Source organism: Helianthus annuus, chromosome 10, assembly GCF_002127325.2.
Source record: "Helianthus annuus cultivar XRQ/B chromosome 10, HanXRQr2.0-SUNRISE, whole genome shotgun sequence".
In the NCBI taxonomy this organism is placed as follows: Eukaryota; Viridiplantae; Streptophyta; class Magnoliopsida; order Asterales; family Asteraceae; genus Helianthus; species Helianthus annuus.
In genome coordinates, this window is record NC_035442.2 from 155,118,968 (window position 1) to 155,136,834 (window position 17,867).

General features: G+C 41.8%; 1 long non-coding RNA gene across 1 annotated transcript; it reads left to right on the forward strand.

Moving 5' to 3' along the window:
* The first annotated feature begins 269 nt into the window (after positions 1-269).
* Positions 270-1,195, forward strand: LOC118483180. The gene is made up of 2 exons (XR_004869792.1): positions 270-583; positions 1,098-1,195. It is a non-coding gene; the product is annotated as an uncharacterized LOC118483180 (long non-coding RNA).
* Positions 1,196-17,867: the final 16,672 nt, after the last annotated feature.

The following is a 17,867-nucleotide window of genomic DNA, read 5'->3' on the forward strand; positions in this document are numbered from 1 at the left end:
GTCCTTTAGTTCTTGTTGTGCAGATTCAATCCATTCTGAAGCTCGACTCCATCCTGCTCACGAGCTGCCGATTAAGGATTCTTCATACATAGGTTGTTTGGGAGAGTGGTTATTTAGTGACTTATTAGCTTATTGACTTTTTTGAAAAATTAAAACGTGTTTAGATGAAACTCTTTTGTGAGAGGAAAAGTTAATAAGTCACTCCATTGTAAGTTTTCAAAAAAGTTATAAGTTGTTTTGTAAAGCTAAGCCAAATATGGCCAAAAATGAAAAATGGAGGAAGCTGACTACGCATTTTTTGTCAAACAATAACATTCACACAATGAAAACCAATTATTTTGTAAGAAATTTCCACTCTCTTTCTAAGAAATTTCAATGAAAAAAGATCGAAGATGATTACTTTGCAACACTCCTCTGTTTTCATTTTAGACCCGAAATGATTTGGGTGAAAACCGGATTTTGTCCACCTATCCTATCTGAAGATAACCGAATAAAACAAAACCCCAACTCAAACTGACTGAAGTCCGATCTGAAGAGTTCCAAAGGTATTAGGAAGTGGTTGTTTCTACAGCGCCTCCACGAGGTAGTATGAAGTTTACATATTAGTTATACGGGATAATTGTTCAACTTATAACTTATATTGGATTGTTGCTCATAATCTAATCATAACAGCAGTGTGAAATTTACATCTATGTTTCTGATCCGGTTGCTGCGATCGTTTATTTTCGGTTCGGTTTGGTGTATAGACCTGTCTGTAATTTAATTTGTTGAAGAAGTGATGTTATAAACCTATTAAATCAACTAGTAAAATATGGACAAAAGTTTCTTCTAAAAACTCAATCATTTGCACAAGCATCAACTAGTAATCCGCGGCAACTCGTTAGTTTTGTTTAAAACAAAAATAAGCTAAGGCTAGAAGCTAATTAAGAGGGTGTTTGGGATTGAGTTTGGAAATGACTTATTCAAGTAAAGAGCTTCTAATTACTATCCCTAGTAAGCCAATGCATTACTCTTCATTGAACTCATCAGGTTTAGCACATCAACTATCTTTCAATTTCTTTCATTAGAGAGCTTACAAACACATTTTTTTTGTGTAGTTTCTTATATCACATCTCCTTTCAAGTTCTCAACTTTCAGTGATCAATGGAGTCCTTCATGAAGGAGTTTGAACATCTTAAAATCCATCTAGAAGACCTAAAAAAAGCCACCAATAGTTTTGGTAGCAAAGTTATTGGAGTTGGTGGATTTGGGAAGGTATACGAAGGAGAAATCTCTCACTCTAAGGGGAGAAGCCTCGTTGCTATTAAACGCCTGAGTCGGGAATTTGGGCAAGGAGACCCTGAGTTCTTAAAGGAGATCATGATGCTATCTCGATACTCACATGAGAATCTCATTACCCTCCTTGGATATTGTGACGAGGATGGTGAGAAGATCCTTGTGTATGAGCACGCGTCCAATGGAAGCCTCGATCGCCATTTAAGCTCCAATTGTAACACCCCGTGTTTTCCAAAGTCAAAGTCAAGATCAAGTGTTGACTGTTATTGGAATTAAAGATTAATAAAGATTAATTTCATTTTAGTTTCATTTTGATTTTCGTATTATTTGGAGTAAGTGTTGTATAATTAAACCAAATCGACCGATAATCGAACTGTGAATCAACGACCGATTGTGTGTGATAGGAAGTAACAACGCAATAAAGCTAGTCAATCAATAATCAAGCTAATCAAATCAATCATCAAACTCAAGTGTGGGGATTTTAGTACTTTTTATACGTGTGTGTGTGTGCCTTATGTGTTATTTGTGCATGTTTACTTTTATGTTAAAGTGTGTGGTGAATCAATCAAATCAATCAAGACTCGAAGGTGAATCAAACTCAATCGAGACCGACTTTGGAAACAAGTTGTAAGGATGCTTGTATGTTAGATATAGTAGTTAGGACTAAAAGTAATTTGATTAGGAATTCTATCATTCTCAAATTATCGTTCATCGAACTCGAAATATCGAAAATCGTCGCGAAACACTCAAAATCAGGCAAGCCGTTCGAACAGGGCAACCTGATCGAACAGGCTAGCCGATCGAACAGGGCAACCTGATCGAACAGGCTAGCCGATCGAACAGGACTGTTCGATCGGACAGCTGCTCGATCAGGAATGCTGCTCGATCAGCTGACCTTTCCTCTTTTGGAAGCCTATAAATAGGGCTGTCCTTGTCAAGCTTTCCACTTTTGGAAAAGCTCTGACCGACCAGCCACTTTTTCTCACTAAATCCAAGATTTCTCTCAAACCGGTAAGTATTTCACTCCAATCTCTGTACGTTTTTGTTCATTAATCGATTCTCCATCTTTCTATCTTTCAAAATCCGATTTTCATCCATGAAATCACCAAGATCTAGGTGTTCTTGAGTGATGTCATCATGGTGTTCTTGGTGTTCATCAAGAACTTCATGTTCTTGACTTCATTCAACCATGAATAAGCTAGATCTGACCGATTTCTACATCAATAACCTAAAATCTTCCATAGATCTTAACATTTCACGGTGGAAAAGGATTGGAAGATGGGTTTTCATCTATCTTTCAACTCTTTTACACTCAAGAAGGTGAAAACGAGACTTGAACCGGTTTACAAATCAACCTAAACAAACACATGGTTCAAGATTCGAGTTCTACCAAGAGATATACCGATTCCGGGTTAAACTTAAACTTGGGTTCCAAACCGTCTCTGACCGAGTCTGGGTGATTCCTGCTCAAGTCAGTAGGCTAAATAGGGACTTCAGTTTTGTGATTCAACTCGTAGTCAAAATATCTCTAAAACACCAACAAACAACGGGAATAACCAAGTGTTAGGTGATAAGTTAACCAAATCGAGAAGCTGGCCGAACGGCTAGGCTGTTCGATCGAACAGCCCAACCGAACGACTATGCCAGCCGATCGACTAGGCTAACCGATCGACCAGCACTTAGACTCACCAGCTCACAAAGTGTAGTATTGACGAGGTACTGTTCGATCGGCTACGCCATTCGATTGTAATCATTACTGCTCGGATCATGAGATACTATACTTTAAAAACACTTAGACTTTTCAAAGCATTGGAATGTCACCCGATCGAACATACCAACCGATCGAGTGACATACTTGAAAGCAGCAAAGTGCTAACCGATCGGTTGGGGTAACCGGTCGAACAGCAGTTCGATCGACCAACTTGAAAGGTAGTACAAACCATCATACACAAACACATCCTTCACATCAAAGGAAGAAACAATCCACTTGAAGGAACCAGCCGATCGAGCCAGCCAGCCGATCGAATGGATATTCGAACGGACTTTCAAACCAATCGAACAGCCCACTCGATCGAACTGCTGTCCGATCGATTGGCCTATCCGATCCAGTTTCCCTTTGTTTACTTTTTCCGCGTTACTCATCGTTGTGTTATCGAACTATTCAGGCTAACCTATTCTCAGTGCTCCCTTCAATCCACAATCAATCACTGTGAGTATACTCGATCCCTTTTTTGCTTTTAGCACTTTTGGGTGTTACATACGTAAACTATCAAAATCACAATCAACACAACTATTTGAACGCTAACCTATTTGCATGTATTACTTGTCTAAATGATTGCTGTTTATTATGTTTACACGTGGAGTGCTATCTACCTGCTTTAGCAACATAGTACTATAGTTTGGACTCAGCACCCGTTCACACGGGGGTTGCTAAGGACAATTACTTGCATGGATTACGGTGGTAATCATGCATTGCGAACTGTCTCGGACAGTCAACCCGAAGTCGTTGGTATCGATGGTCCCATGTTGATAATTTACGTGCATCGTTTGCCCTTGTGTACGTGCTTGGTTATGCGTAAACTATCCGAACTTTATATGCTATATCAAACTTGTGTACTCACCTTTACATTATATGTATTGACTTTTATTTTAACGTATGTGACAGGTGTTTAAGCTACTAGCGTGCTAGGGAAGCGAGACAATAATAAACTTCTAGGAGTCTGTGTCCGTAGGACGGTGTCCACGTACCTGTTCCAGGGCCATAATTATCTGTAGATCTTGCACTGGCACTTGTAGTCAGTAAGATCCACAGTAGTCGTCTAGAGGTCTTAAAACAATATTTACATTTGGTCTGTAATAATTAAGTATCCGAGTGGTCGGAACAGTTCCCATATTGTTTAGTTGCTTTCTATGATAACTGGTTATTGTTTGGGACACGGTATGGGACGTGTTATATAACTGAATTGTATGATAGTTGTTGTGGAAACTTCTGAACAATCTGTTTCGCTCAGTGCCGCGCCCCGATGATTCCGCCATCGGTTGGGGTGTGACAGATTGGTATCAGAGCCATAACTATAGGGAATTAGGTTAGACACGATCTAGTCCGGATCGCTGTCTTAGAAACCTAGACTATAGTTAGGAACCAAGAGACCAAGTTTATGTGCTTGATTTATGTTGTTTCCTTCTATTCTATCATTACATCCGAACTCCGAGCCAAATTTTGTAATTTGGACAGGATTAGGAGTGAAATCCGCAAATTCCTGCCTGAAAATACAAAATTTTGCTAATTATTTTGTGTGATTTTTCTATCAACAAACGGGGGGAAAGTTATACCAAATTCGGGGCTGAAACCCATGGATTGATGAAAACTTCCTCTAAATTTTCTTAAAACAAGGAAGAAATTGCTAAGCTAGGGGTGAAACCCTAACCTTGGCAGTTATTCCGACTTTACTTTATCTCGCCAAGGCAATTGACGGACTCCAACGACTTGAACTCACGAGTATGACCTAGAATGCGCATGCGTAATGCCCAAGAATCGAGGCAGAAACATGTCCCCTAGAGTCGAAAGTGACGACAAGTCAACTGTGAATAGTTAAATTGCCATGGTTAGTCAAAGTCTAGTAGCCGCAGACAATCCCATCTCCGATTTGAGTGTTGCTTTGTTGATTTTATATGATTTACCTGTTTACGTGTTTTAAAATTTGCGGGTTACTCCATTTGCTATCAATCGGCGTGACTTTTGTTGCTATCCTATCTTGATTCAAATCTCTGGAGATGTGATCTAAACGAAACCAGTGTGCTAGGCTACGCTATACGACTAAGTTAGACGATACAATGTGATGCTATCCGATATGCAAAACAAACGATACTCGACAGGTGGATATAGGTTTCTGTTTTCTGACTGCTTCTGTGATAAAATTTCGTACGTGTTTAGGAAATTAAGTGCTCTACTTGCTTAATTGCTTCTGTGCTTGAGTTGCTTCTGTGCTTATGTGTCTTTGTGATTATGTGTTTATGTGTTTACATGTGTTACGTGACGTGAGATGCGACGTGATTCTGAGCTTTAGTAAACTAAGACGTGCGAGATTCGAATTCGTTGTGTTGAGCCCTATGGCGATGTCTATTGCAGACCATGTCGTCATCATCAAGGCCTCGTCAACGTCTTACTCGTCGGGAGAAGAGAGATCGTCGTTTTGCTGCTATCCTCTCTAAAACAGTAGCAAAGGCTGTGAGTGAAGTATTCGAGAACGCAAGCAAGTCATCTGAGGAATCCCGAACCCTCACGCCCAAAGACTCCAACAAAGCTACTTTTAGCTTCAAACAATTCAAGGCATGTGGGCCAAAAGAGTTTACCGGTGAAGATGGCCCTACGGCTCTGTTTCATTGGTTTGACTCTGTGGAAGTTACCCTTCGCCAAAGCGGATGCCCAGATCATCTCCGTACTCTCAATGCTACCGGTGTCTTCCAGTCGCGGGCTTTGGACTGGTGGACCGCAGAAAGGAACAAGCGCGGGAACGACGCTGCATACGAGCTGACATGGAAGGAGTTGAAATCGATCATGATGGACGAATTCTGTCCTCCCCACGAACGCCAAAAGTTGGAGGATGAGTTCTGGAGTATCAAGCAGAAGGAGGGCGACAACGCTGGTCTCACTGCCCGTTTCAAGCAGCTGAGCATTATCTGTCCAGACCAGGTCAAGACTTCTGACATGACCATCAAGAAATACATCCGTGCTCTTCCGGATTGTGTCGCAGATTTTGTTCACGCCGCCAAACCCGCAACGATCGAGGAAACCTACCTACTCGCCGCTGAGATTAACGACAAGCGAGTTAAGGCTGGTGTCTGGGATAAGCCAAACAAGTCTCTGCATCAAGTCACCACAGCATCAACCGACAACCCTACTGCTCAAGCCTCCAAGTCCTCAAGGAGAAGAAAGAAGAAGAGTTGCGCTGCTGCAACCAATGCTACCCCACTTCAGTCAGTACCGCCACAACAACAACAACCACAGCGCACTGCGCCAGTGATCAATGCGCCGCCAGCAAAGCGTGCGTACACCGGCCCCCACCCACTCTGTGCTACATGTTCTTACCATCACCCGGTGGGTGTGGCCTGCCGATTCTGCGCTCACTGTAACGTCTACGGGCATTTCACCGCGAGTTGTCGCTATGGTCCCCGTCAAGCTCAAGCTCAAGCTGCTGTTAACCAGGCTCTACTCCCTGCTCCTCAAGCTCCTCAAGCTCCTCAAGCTGCACAGGCCCCAACAAACAATGTTCGGACCTGCTTTGCATGTGGTGACCCTAACCACTTCGCAAACCGGTGCCCGAACAGGGTGGTGAAACAAGAAGCTCAACAACCCCAGCAACAACAACAACAGCCTCAGCAACAAGCCGCTCACGCCAGAACTTTCAACATCAACGCACGCCAGGCTCAAGCTGACAACAACGTGGTCAATGGTACGTTCCTTGTGAATGGTATATATGCATCATGTTTGTTTGATACTGGAGCCGATAACTGCTTTGTGTCATTTGAATTTGAGAAGCTTCTTAGACGTAAGCGCTCTTATCTTTCGACACCCTTCGAAGTAGAAGTCGCTACCGGAAGAACCATTGCTGTCAATTCTGTGCTCCGTGATTGTACTCTCAAGCTCAACAATCATATATTCCCGATTAATCTCATTCCAATGCAACTCGGGAGTTTCGATGTCATAGTAGGCATGGACTTTCTTCGTGAAAACCATGCTGAAGTTGTGTGTGCTGATAAGATGATTCGTTTTGTGCTAGCTAGTGGTGATGTTCTATGTGTTTATGGTGAAACTACTGCGAAAGATCTCAAGCTCATGTCCTGTCTTCAAGCTCGCAAATATCTCCGCAAGGAATATCGAGCCTTCTTGGCCAACATTGTTGTAGCAGAGACGGACAAGAAAAAGAAAATTGAAGTCAATGATGTTCCTGTTGTCCGAGAATTTCCTCAGGTGTTCCCTGATGATCTTCCTGGATTACCTCCAAGTCGTGATATCGACTTTCGAATCGACCTTATTCCAGGAGCCAACCCGGTAGCCAAAGCTCCGTATCGACTCGCTCCATCTGAGATGCGAGAACTCTCGAACCAACTCCAAGAGTTACTTGAAAAAGGCTTCATTCGCCCGAGCACTTCTCCATGGGGCGCGCCAGTCCTTTTTGTCAAGAAGAAGGACGGGTCGTTCCGGATGTGCATCGATTACCGGGAATTGAACAAGCTGACCATCAAGAACCGATACCCCTTACCAAGAATCGATGACCTGTTTGACCAATTACAAGGTGCTCAGTGTTTCTCCAAGATTGATCTACGTTCAGGCTACCATCAGTTGCGGATTCAAGAGGAAGACATCCCCAAAACCGCTTTTCGAACCCGATACGGCCACTACGAATTTGTTGTCATGCCTTTTGGTTTGACCAACGCACCCGCGGTCTTTATGGATCTGATGAATCGCGTGTGTAAACCATTCTTAGACCGTTTTGTCATTGTATTTATCGACGATGTCCTGATTTATTCCAGATCGAGGGCCGAACATGCGCAGCATTTGCGATTGGTTCTCGAGTTGCTTCAGGGAAACCAACTCTACGCCAAATTCTCCAAGTGTGAGTTCTGGTTGGAGGAGGTTCAGTTTCTGGGTCACATTGTGAATAGTCGGGGTATACACGTTGATCCTGCAAAGATTGAGGCAGTCAAGGGATGGGTTACGCCAAGGAATCCGTCAGAAGTTCGCTCTTTTCTCGGATTAGCTGGTTACTATCGGAGATTCATCGAAGGATTCTCAAGGATTGCTGTACCGCTTACCGCCCTTACTCACAAAGACAAGCCTTTTGTGTGGGGAACCGCACAGGAGACTGCTTTCCAAACCCTCAAACACATGCTGTGCCATGCACCAGTTCTTACACTGCCGGACGGAAGCGATGACTTCGTGGTCTATTGTGATGCTTCAAACCTTGGACTAGGCTGTGTTCTCATGCAACGAGACAAGGTTATAGCTTACGCATCCCGACAGCTCAAAATCCACGAGAAGAACTATACAACCCATGACCTCGAGCTAGGCGCAGTTGTCTTTGCCTTAAAGATTTGGCGACACTACCTGTATGGTACAAAGTGTACGATCTTCACCGATCACAAGAGCCTACAACATATCTTTAACCAGAGGGAACTCAATATGCGTCAACGCCGATGGGTAGAACTTCTCAACGACTACGACTGTGAGATCCGTTATCACCCAGGCAAGGCGAATGTAGTTGCAGACGCCCTCAGCAGAAAGAATTACGTGATAGGTGTTCGAAACATCCAGGCTCAGTATAACCTCGAAGCTCTCATCCGCGAAGCACAACACGCTTGCTTTAACGAGCGTACGTTAAAGAAAGAGCGAATCTATCACGATGGAACTCAGCTTGTGAGCAAAGCCAACGGAATATTCTATTATCTGGACCGAATCTGGGTTCCGAGGAGGACAGATTTGCGAAAGATTATCATGAACGAAGCCCACAAATCCCGATATTCCATTCATCCCGGTGCGGACAAAATGTACCAAGACCTTCGCTACAAGTACTGGTGGCCTGGGATGAAAAGGGATATTGCTCTATATGTTGGTAGCTGTTTAACTTGTGCAAGAGTCAAGGCTGAACACCAAAGACCCTCAGGCTTACTCGAACAACCGCCGATACCCGTATGGAAGTGGGAAAGTATAGCTATGGATTTCATAACTAAGCTTCCGACCACGCCATCAGGTCACGACAGTATTTGGGTTATAGTCGACCGTCTAACCAAATCAGCCCACTTTCTGCCAATACGAGAAGACTATAAGGTGGCCAAACTAGCCCAAATCTACACCGACGAGATCATTAAGAATCATGGTACGCCTCGGGACATCATTTCGGATCGCGATGCTCGGTTTACATCGAGATTGTGGGAAACTTTTCAAGCAGCTCTAGGTACGACGCTGAATTTGAGTACCGCATTCCACCCGCAAACCGACGGGCAGACTGAAAGAACGATTCGTACTATTGAAGACATGCTCCGTGCGTGTGTTATTGATTTTGGTGGTAGTTGGAGCAAACACCTACCGTTGGTCGAATTTTCGTACAATAATAGCTATCACTCCAGCATCGAAATGGCACCTTTCGAAGCCCTGTATGGTAGGAGATGTCGCTCGCCTATTGTATGGCACGAGGTCGGTCATTCACAATTGACTGGGCCCGAGATTCTACAAGAAACGACTGACAAGATCCACCAAATAAGGGAAAATTTGGTAAAGGCCCGGGATAGACAAAAGATGTACGCCGATAAACGACGCAGGCCCCGCAAATTTGCAGTTGGCGACTACGTGCTCCTAAAGGTATCGCCTTGGAAGGGAGTAGTTCGATTCGGCAAGAGAGGGAAACTTGCGCCACGATTTGTTGGACCTTTTAAGATTCTGGAAAGGATCGGTAAAGTTGCCTACAAACTCGAATTACCGGAGGAACTCAGCAATGTCCACCCGACTTTCCATATTTCAAACCTTCGAAAATGCGTAGCCGACCACGACTCTATAATACCACTCGACGATCTTCAGGTCAATGAGACTCTACACTTCGTGGAAAAGCCTGTCGAAATCATGGACCGACAGACCAAGCAACTCAGACGCTCTCGCATTCCTATTGTAAAAGTACGATGGGAAGGCAAACGAGGCGCGGAGTTCACTTGGGAACTCGAAAGTGACATGAAGGCCAAGTACCCGCAGTTATTCAGGTAGATCTGAAGCATCAAATAGGTAAAATCACACGGCGATGTACGGTTCTCGGCCTAATTTCGGGACGAAATTCCCTAAAGGAGGGGAGACTGTAACACCCCGTGTTTTCCAAAGTCAAAGTCAAGATCAAGTGTTGACTGTTATTGGAATTAAAGATTAATAAAGATTAATTTCATTTTAGTTTCATTTTGATTTTCGTATTATTTGGAGTAAGTGTTGTATAATTAAACCAAATCGACCGATAATCGAACTGTGAATCAACGACCGATTGTGTGTGATAGGAAGTAACAACGCAATAAAGCTAGTCAATCAATAATCAAGCTAATCAAATCAATCATCAAACTCAAGTGTGGGGATTTTAGTACTTTTTATACGTGTGTGTGTGTGCCTTATGTGTTATTTGTGCATGTTTACTTTTATGTTAAAGTGTGTGGTGAATCAATCAAATCAATCAAGACTCGAAGGTGAATCAAACTCAATCGAGACCGACTTTGGAAACAAGTTGTAAGGATGCTTGTATGTTAGATATAGTAGTTAGGACTAAAAGTAATTTGATTAGGAATTCTATCATTCTCAAATTATCGTTCATCGAACTCGAAATATCGAAAATCGTCGCGAAACACTCAAAATCAGGCAAGCCGTTCGAACAGGGCAACCTGATCGAACAGGCTAGCCGATCGAACAGGGCAACCTGATCGAACAGGCTAGCCGATCGAACAGGACTGTTCGATCGGACAGCTGCTCGATCAGGAATGCTGCTCGATCAGCTGACCTTTCCTCTTTTGGAAGCCTATAAATAGGGCTGTCCTTGTCAAGCTTTCCACTTTTGGAAAAGCTCTGACCGACCAGCCACTTTTTCTCACTAAATCCAAGATTTCTCTCAAACCGGTAAGTATTTCACTCCAATCTCTGTACGTTTTTGTTCATTAATCGATTCTCCATCTTTCTATCTTTCAAAATCCGATTTTCATCCATGAAATCACCAAGATCTAGGTGTTCTTGAGTGATGTCATCATGGTGTTCTTGGTGTTCATCAAGAACTTCATGTTCTTGACTTCATTCAACCATGAATAAGCTAGATCTGACCGATTTCTACATCAATAACCTAAAATCTTCCATAGATCTTAACATTTCACGGTGGAAAAGGATTGGAAGATGGGTTTTCATCTATCTTTCAACTCTTTTACACTCAAGAAGGTGAAAACGAGACTTGAACCGGTTTACAAATCAACCTAAACAAACACATGGTTCAAGATTCGAGTTCTACCAAGAGATATACCGATTCCGGGTTAAACTTAAACTTGGGTTCCAAACCGTCTCTGACCGAGTCTGGGTGATTCCTGCTCAAGTCAGTAGGCTAAATAGGGACTTCAGTTTTGTGATTCAACTCGTAGTCAAAATATCTCTAAAACACCAACAAACAACGGGAATAACCAAGTGTTAGGTGATAAGTTAACCAAATCGAGAAGCTGGCCGAACGGCTAGGCTGTTCGATCGAACAGCCCAACCGAACGACTATGCCAGCCGATCGACTAGGCTAACCGATCGACCAGCACTTAGACTCACCAGCTCACAAAGTGTAGTATTGACGAGGTACTGTTCGATCGGCTACGCCATTCGATTGTAATCATTACTGCTCGGATCATGAGATACTATACTTTAAAAACACTTAGACTTTTCAAAGCATTGGAATGTCACCCGATCGAACATACCAACCGATCGAGTGACATACTTGAAAGCAGCAAAGTGCTAACCGATCGGTTGGGGTAACCGGTCGAACAGCAGTTCGATCGACCAACTTGAAAGGTAGTACAAACCATCATACACAAACACATCCTTCACATCAAAGGAAGAAACAATCCACTTGAAGGAACCAGCCGATCGAGCCAGCCAGCCGATCGAATGGATATTCGAACGGACTTTCAAACCAATCGAACAGCCCACTCGATCGAACTGCTGTCCGATCGATTGGCCTATCCGATCCAGTTTCCCTTTGTTTACTTTTTCCGCGTTACTCATCGTTGTGTTATCGAACTATTCAGGCTAACCTATTCTCAGTGCTCCCTTCAATCCACAATCAATCACTGTGAGTATACTCGATCCCTTTTTTGCTTTTAGCACTTTTGGGTGTTACATACGTAAACTATCAAAATCACAATCAACACAACTATTTGAACGCTAACCTATTTGCATGTATTACTTGTCTAAATGATTGATGTTTATTATGTTTACACGTGGAGTGCTATCTACCTGCTTTAGCAACATAGTACTATAGTTTGGACTCAGCACCCGTTCACACGGGGGTTGCTAAGGACAATTACTTGCATGGATTACGGTGGTAATCATGCATTGCGAACTGTCTCGGACAGTCAACCCGAAGTCGTTGGTATCGATGGTCCCATGTTGATAATTTACGTGCATCGTTTGCCCTTGTGTACGTGCTTGGTTATGCGTAAACTATCCAAACTTTATATGCTATATCAAACTTGTGTACTCACCTTTACATTATATGTATTGACTTTTATTTTAACGTATGTGACAGGTGTTTAAGCTACTAGCGTGCTAGGGAAGCGAGACAATAATAAACTTCTAGGAGTCTGTGTCCGTAGGACGGTGTCCACGTACCTGTTCCAGGGCCATAATTATCTGTAGATCTTGCACTGGCACTTGTAGTCAGTAAGATCCACAGTAGTCGTCTAGAGGTCTTAAAACAATATTTACATTTGGTCTGTAATAATTAAGTATCCGAGTGGTCGGAACAGTTCCCATATTGTTTAGTTGCTTTCTATGATAACTGGTTATTGTTTGGGACACGGTATGGGACGTGTTATATAACTGAATTGTATGATAGTTGTTGTGGAAACTTCTGAACAATCTGTTTCGCTCAGTGCCGCGCCCCGATGATTCCGCCATCGGTTGGGGTGTGACACCAATGTTCTCACATGGGCACAACGTCTAAAGATATGTCTTGATGCTGCAAAGGGTCTAAAATACCTTCACGATCATAGGGGTACCCAACAAAGAATTCTCCACAGAGATATAAAAAGTGACAACATCCTGCTAGATGACAACTGGAATGCTAAACTTTCTGACATGGGACTTTCAAAAGTTGGACCTGCAAATCAGCAACACAGTGTTCTTGTCACCAATGTAGTGGGTACTCCGGGATATTGTGATCCTCAATATATGGAGACGTACACGCTAACCAAAGAATCAGACATATACTCTTTTGGGGTCGTCTTATTTGAAGTCATGTGTGGAAGATTATGCTTTAAAACGACCAACAGCGAGTTAGAGATTTTAGTTCCTATGTGGAAACAAAACTACATACATAAGAAACTAGACCGGATTATCTTTAAAGATCTCAAGCTACCAATGGACCCCACTTCTCTGGAAACATTTTCAGATATTGCATTCCAGTGTTTACATTACTCACGTGAACAACGGCCAACGACGTCTCTTCTTGTAAAAAAGCTTGGGATCGCACTTAAATGTCAAGAACGTCATGATATGAAACTGACTAATGTTGTGGGAAAGTATGAGAAATACAACTATTTTGATGAACTTCTCTCCAAAGGCAAAGAGGTCTTTTTTAACCTAGGCAAAACGGTAATTAGCTATTCTGAATTTTTTTTTTAATATACTAGATTAAAACCCCGTGTATTACACGGGTTGCATAAATATAATTTTATATAATATATAATAAAAAGATACATTTAAAAAAAACTCGTATATTGCATGTATTGAATAAAACATAATGTCATATGTTAATACAAACAGTTATTAAGATTTATCTTTTAAAAATGAACATTGATGTACTATTTACTTATTATAACATTTTAATTTGTTTGTTTTATTTCCAAATCTCAAACTTTTTGCAATTGGGTCCCTGTTGTTTCAGTTTTGTTGCCATTTTAGTCCAAAAATAAAATCAGCTCAGATTTCTCAAAAAAAAAAAACCTAGTTTTTTGTCCTTTTCCTTAGGGGCAAATTGGTCATTTATGAGTTATTATAACAAATTATTAATTAAAATATATAATCCCTTATCATTTCCCTAAAACATCATCTTATCTAAATAATCCCTTTCGAAAGATTCTTTGATTCAAGAAACAGAAGAAGCTGAGCAACCACATGCGATGTTAATAGGCTTCTGTCACCATAGATTCAACTCCGACCACCGTACTCTGCCTCATAACCACCACTTCTGCACATACATCTCTGAACCACCATCCTGATCCGAACCCTCAAAACCACATTCAATTCCCAAATCACAGATTGACATGAAATCGTCCCAGATCACATTCAGTTCCACCTGCATTTTAAACCCTAGATTTCTGTAACAGATTGGTATATAACATTATCCCCAAAATTAGCAAACATTAACATCCTTATTTGTGTGTATGTGTGTGTGAGAGAATCTAACCTGCAACAACTTCTTTAAAAGAATGACGTAGAATCGAACCCCAAATCAGCAAACATCACCGTGAATCGAACCTGCAACATCAATGTGCGGCGGCGTTGATGGCGTGACGTATACGGCTAGCGTTCCAACGAATGATGTGCGACGGTGTTGATGAACATCGTCCCCCAAATCAGCAAACATTAACATCATTCTGGCGTTCGTCATAGTTCCAACAGTGGCCGGCGGGGATCTGGTCGGGTCTGGATCTACGACCTCCAATTTTTTAGAAACCACCATCCGTGGCCGGCAGTGGATCTGGTTCTGTCATCATCATCACCATCCGGATAGAAACCACCACCCATTGCCGCTAAGGGAGGATGTGGTGGTGGTGGAGGTTGGCTGGGATACGAAGGTGGTGGTGGTGTTGATTGAAGATAGAGAAGGTGGCGGTGGTGTTGCTCAAGAGAGAGAGAGAGAGAAGATAGAGACAGAGGTGTATTTATAGAGAGAGACAGAGGGGTATTTAAAATGACCATTTTGTCCCTGATGAATAGGACAAAAAAACCAGGTTTTTTTTTTGAGAAATCTGACCTGATTTCATTTCTGGATCAAAATGGCAATAAAAATAAAACCACAGGGACCCAAATGCAAAAACTTTGAGATTTGAACTAAAGTGGCAAAACTGCCCAAACCTCAGGGACCAAAATGGCAGTTTACTCGTATTCTTAACTAATTTTTTGCTTAAAATTATTATTATTATTTAATATGATAATAAAAATAATCGTTTATATTCTTATCTAATTTTTTGTTTAAAATTATTATTATTATTATTATTTAATATGATAATAATAAAAACAAATGTTTATCCTTATCTAAATATTTATTCTTATGTAATATTTTTGTTTAAAATTATTATTATTATTTTTTGAACGGCAAATTTGGATCACTGACGGACCACTAGAGTATCATCGTGCCACCAGCAGAACCACCCGATCATATCCATCTCCACTATGATACACCAATTCAGGAGGAAACCCAATAAATCTGAGAAAACCCCCTATGTGGGAATCGAACCCATGACCTAATGGTCATAAGCCTTATTCCACCTCCAAGATACCACTACGCTATAATGCCATGGGTATTATTATTATTATTATTATTATTATTATTATTATTATTATTATTATTTAATATGAGAGATAAATAGGAAAATAAGTTGAGAAAACATGAGAAAGTGACACGTGTCTAAAAAATATTTTTGTTTATTAGTATAGAAATATTATGGAAATGATAAGTTTTTATAGAATGTTTGGTAGCAAACTCATTTATACAAACTAGATATTTGGTTACATCATATGGTGCTTTGTCGACGATACTAACTACATATAATATTAGAATGGTGGTTCACTTTTAATGTATTTACCGATTTTTGTCATAACTCACATATATTAACATGAGATAAAAACAAAACCCTATATACTTAGGTTAGTTACCGTATAATAACTGTAAAATAACGTTATATCTTTTAAGACTCTGGTGTCTTTGTATATGTCACTATAATCACTTTCTCAAACACAAAATAACTTACTGAAGAAGCATGGACCTGAGCGGGTCGGTATTTCTGCGGTGATGGATACGAACATGGCCACACCTCGTCATCTCTGCCCGAATCCTAGACCTGCAAACAAGAAAAGAGAAACGTGGGCAGTGTAGAGACGGCCGGTAGAGGAAGAATCCCCTATTTCCAGCTACAAAAGTGTGTTGCCCTATATCTCATGCCCTAATAAGAAGGTGGAGACCTCCTTATATAGGAGATATGGGAAAACCCTAACCTCAATGGGCCAGGCCCAGTTAGGGGTTGTCTCTACGAGCCCACAGCCTAGTGTAGTATAAACTACAATGCGTTGGGCTTCGCGGGTTAGTACACAATAATAATAATAATATATAATTAATATAAAAATGATAAATAGCATAAAAGTCCGACCGTTCGGGTCGGGTCCAGTACCATACCTCGTCATGTCCCCCAGTCTAGTGTTGCTCCCGCGTGCAAGCGTGGGAGGAGCACTTAGACTTATTAGGAGCTCGGGAGTGAAGATCAATAAAATATAGACTTACATGCCGTCCGGGTGCGAGAAAGTTGTTGGCCACGTTTGTTGTGGTTGTCGTTGGCTGTGAGTAGAGATAATGGAGCAATGAATATCCTACAACTGTTCATCGTGGAAATTGGTTGGGCAAACATGGCGTACGCTGATCGGTTGTAGGCAGTTGCCATTTGTACTAGCGCATTACCATGAGCTTGTCCAGGTTGTACGTAAGTGGTTAGGTCTCATGCATGAGTCTTGGAACAGGCTAAGTTTTGGCGGCTAAGTGCCTCGCCTTTGGATGACTTTTTTCAGGTGTGGCCCTGCTTTAGCGGTGCGCACACAGTCGTGTGGGCTACTGTAGAATATTCACCCTTTGATGTGACTTTTGTCGGTTAGCATATGGTGCGCTAACGGCGTTCAAACCATTGAAAGAGTCGATGTTGATGTGATGATGATCCCTACCACGCGTCCATGTCACCGGGATCCCCGTTGTCGTAATGAGCAGCCATTGGTGGTCATAGACGCATATACGGATGTTATGCCACTTTAGGCGGACGTGAAACCGCTGGTGGTTGTACCAGTCGTTGTTATTGATGATCCGATTATAGCAGTTACCGTTGCCATCGGAAAGAATGATATACAATGCACTCCTGCAGAAGTGCTTGTTATGCTCAGTGACCTCAGAGGGGTGCTTAGAGCGTTATTTATGCTCCCCGCAATGTTTGTATAATTGTAGGACAAGTACTTGGTTTTTCATCAGCGGTTGTGCATCTATTACCAAGATATCCACCGGAGTAGTAGTGGTTGAATACATCTCTTACCAAGATGCCCACTCTTAGCGCTGTATAATTTGATCATCTGACCTTGTTATTATGAAAAATGCTTCGTGTCAGAGTTGTTTTTTACCATGATATGCAGTTCAAATGTGGTGGTATGTTGTGTTTACAAATGTTTATATGAACACTTGTAGATATCAGAAAGTGCTTTATAACCCGCGCGGCGTTAATGAACACTTGCATGACAAAGTGCTTTCTACGCGCTTGGCGTGAGTGAACACTCATTGAAATAATAAAATGCTTTATACGCGTTAGGCGTGAATGAGCACTTTATGTAAGCTACTACGTGCTTTTCCTGGACGCGCACTGGCGTGTGGAATGCTTATAGTAGGTGGCATGTCTGTTTACCTCGCCGACTGTGGCGTGAGGGTTTCCTTTTATCCATGTCGGAGACTGGTGTGGGGAATACATATCCGAATAAGTATTTTTCATGTCGCATAGCGTGTGGAATACTTATTTGAATAATCAAGTATATTGGTTTTGTGGTGCATTTGTCTTGATTACCAAATTGCATATGT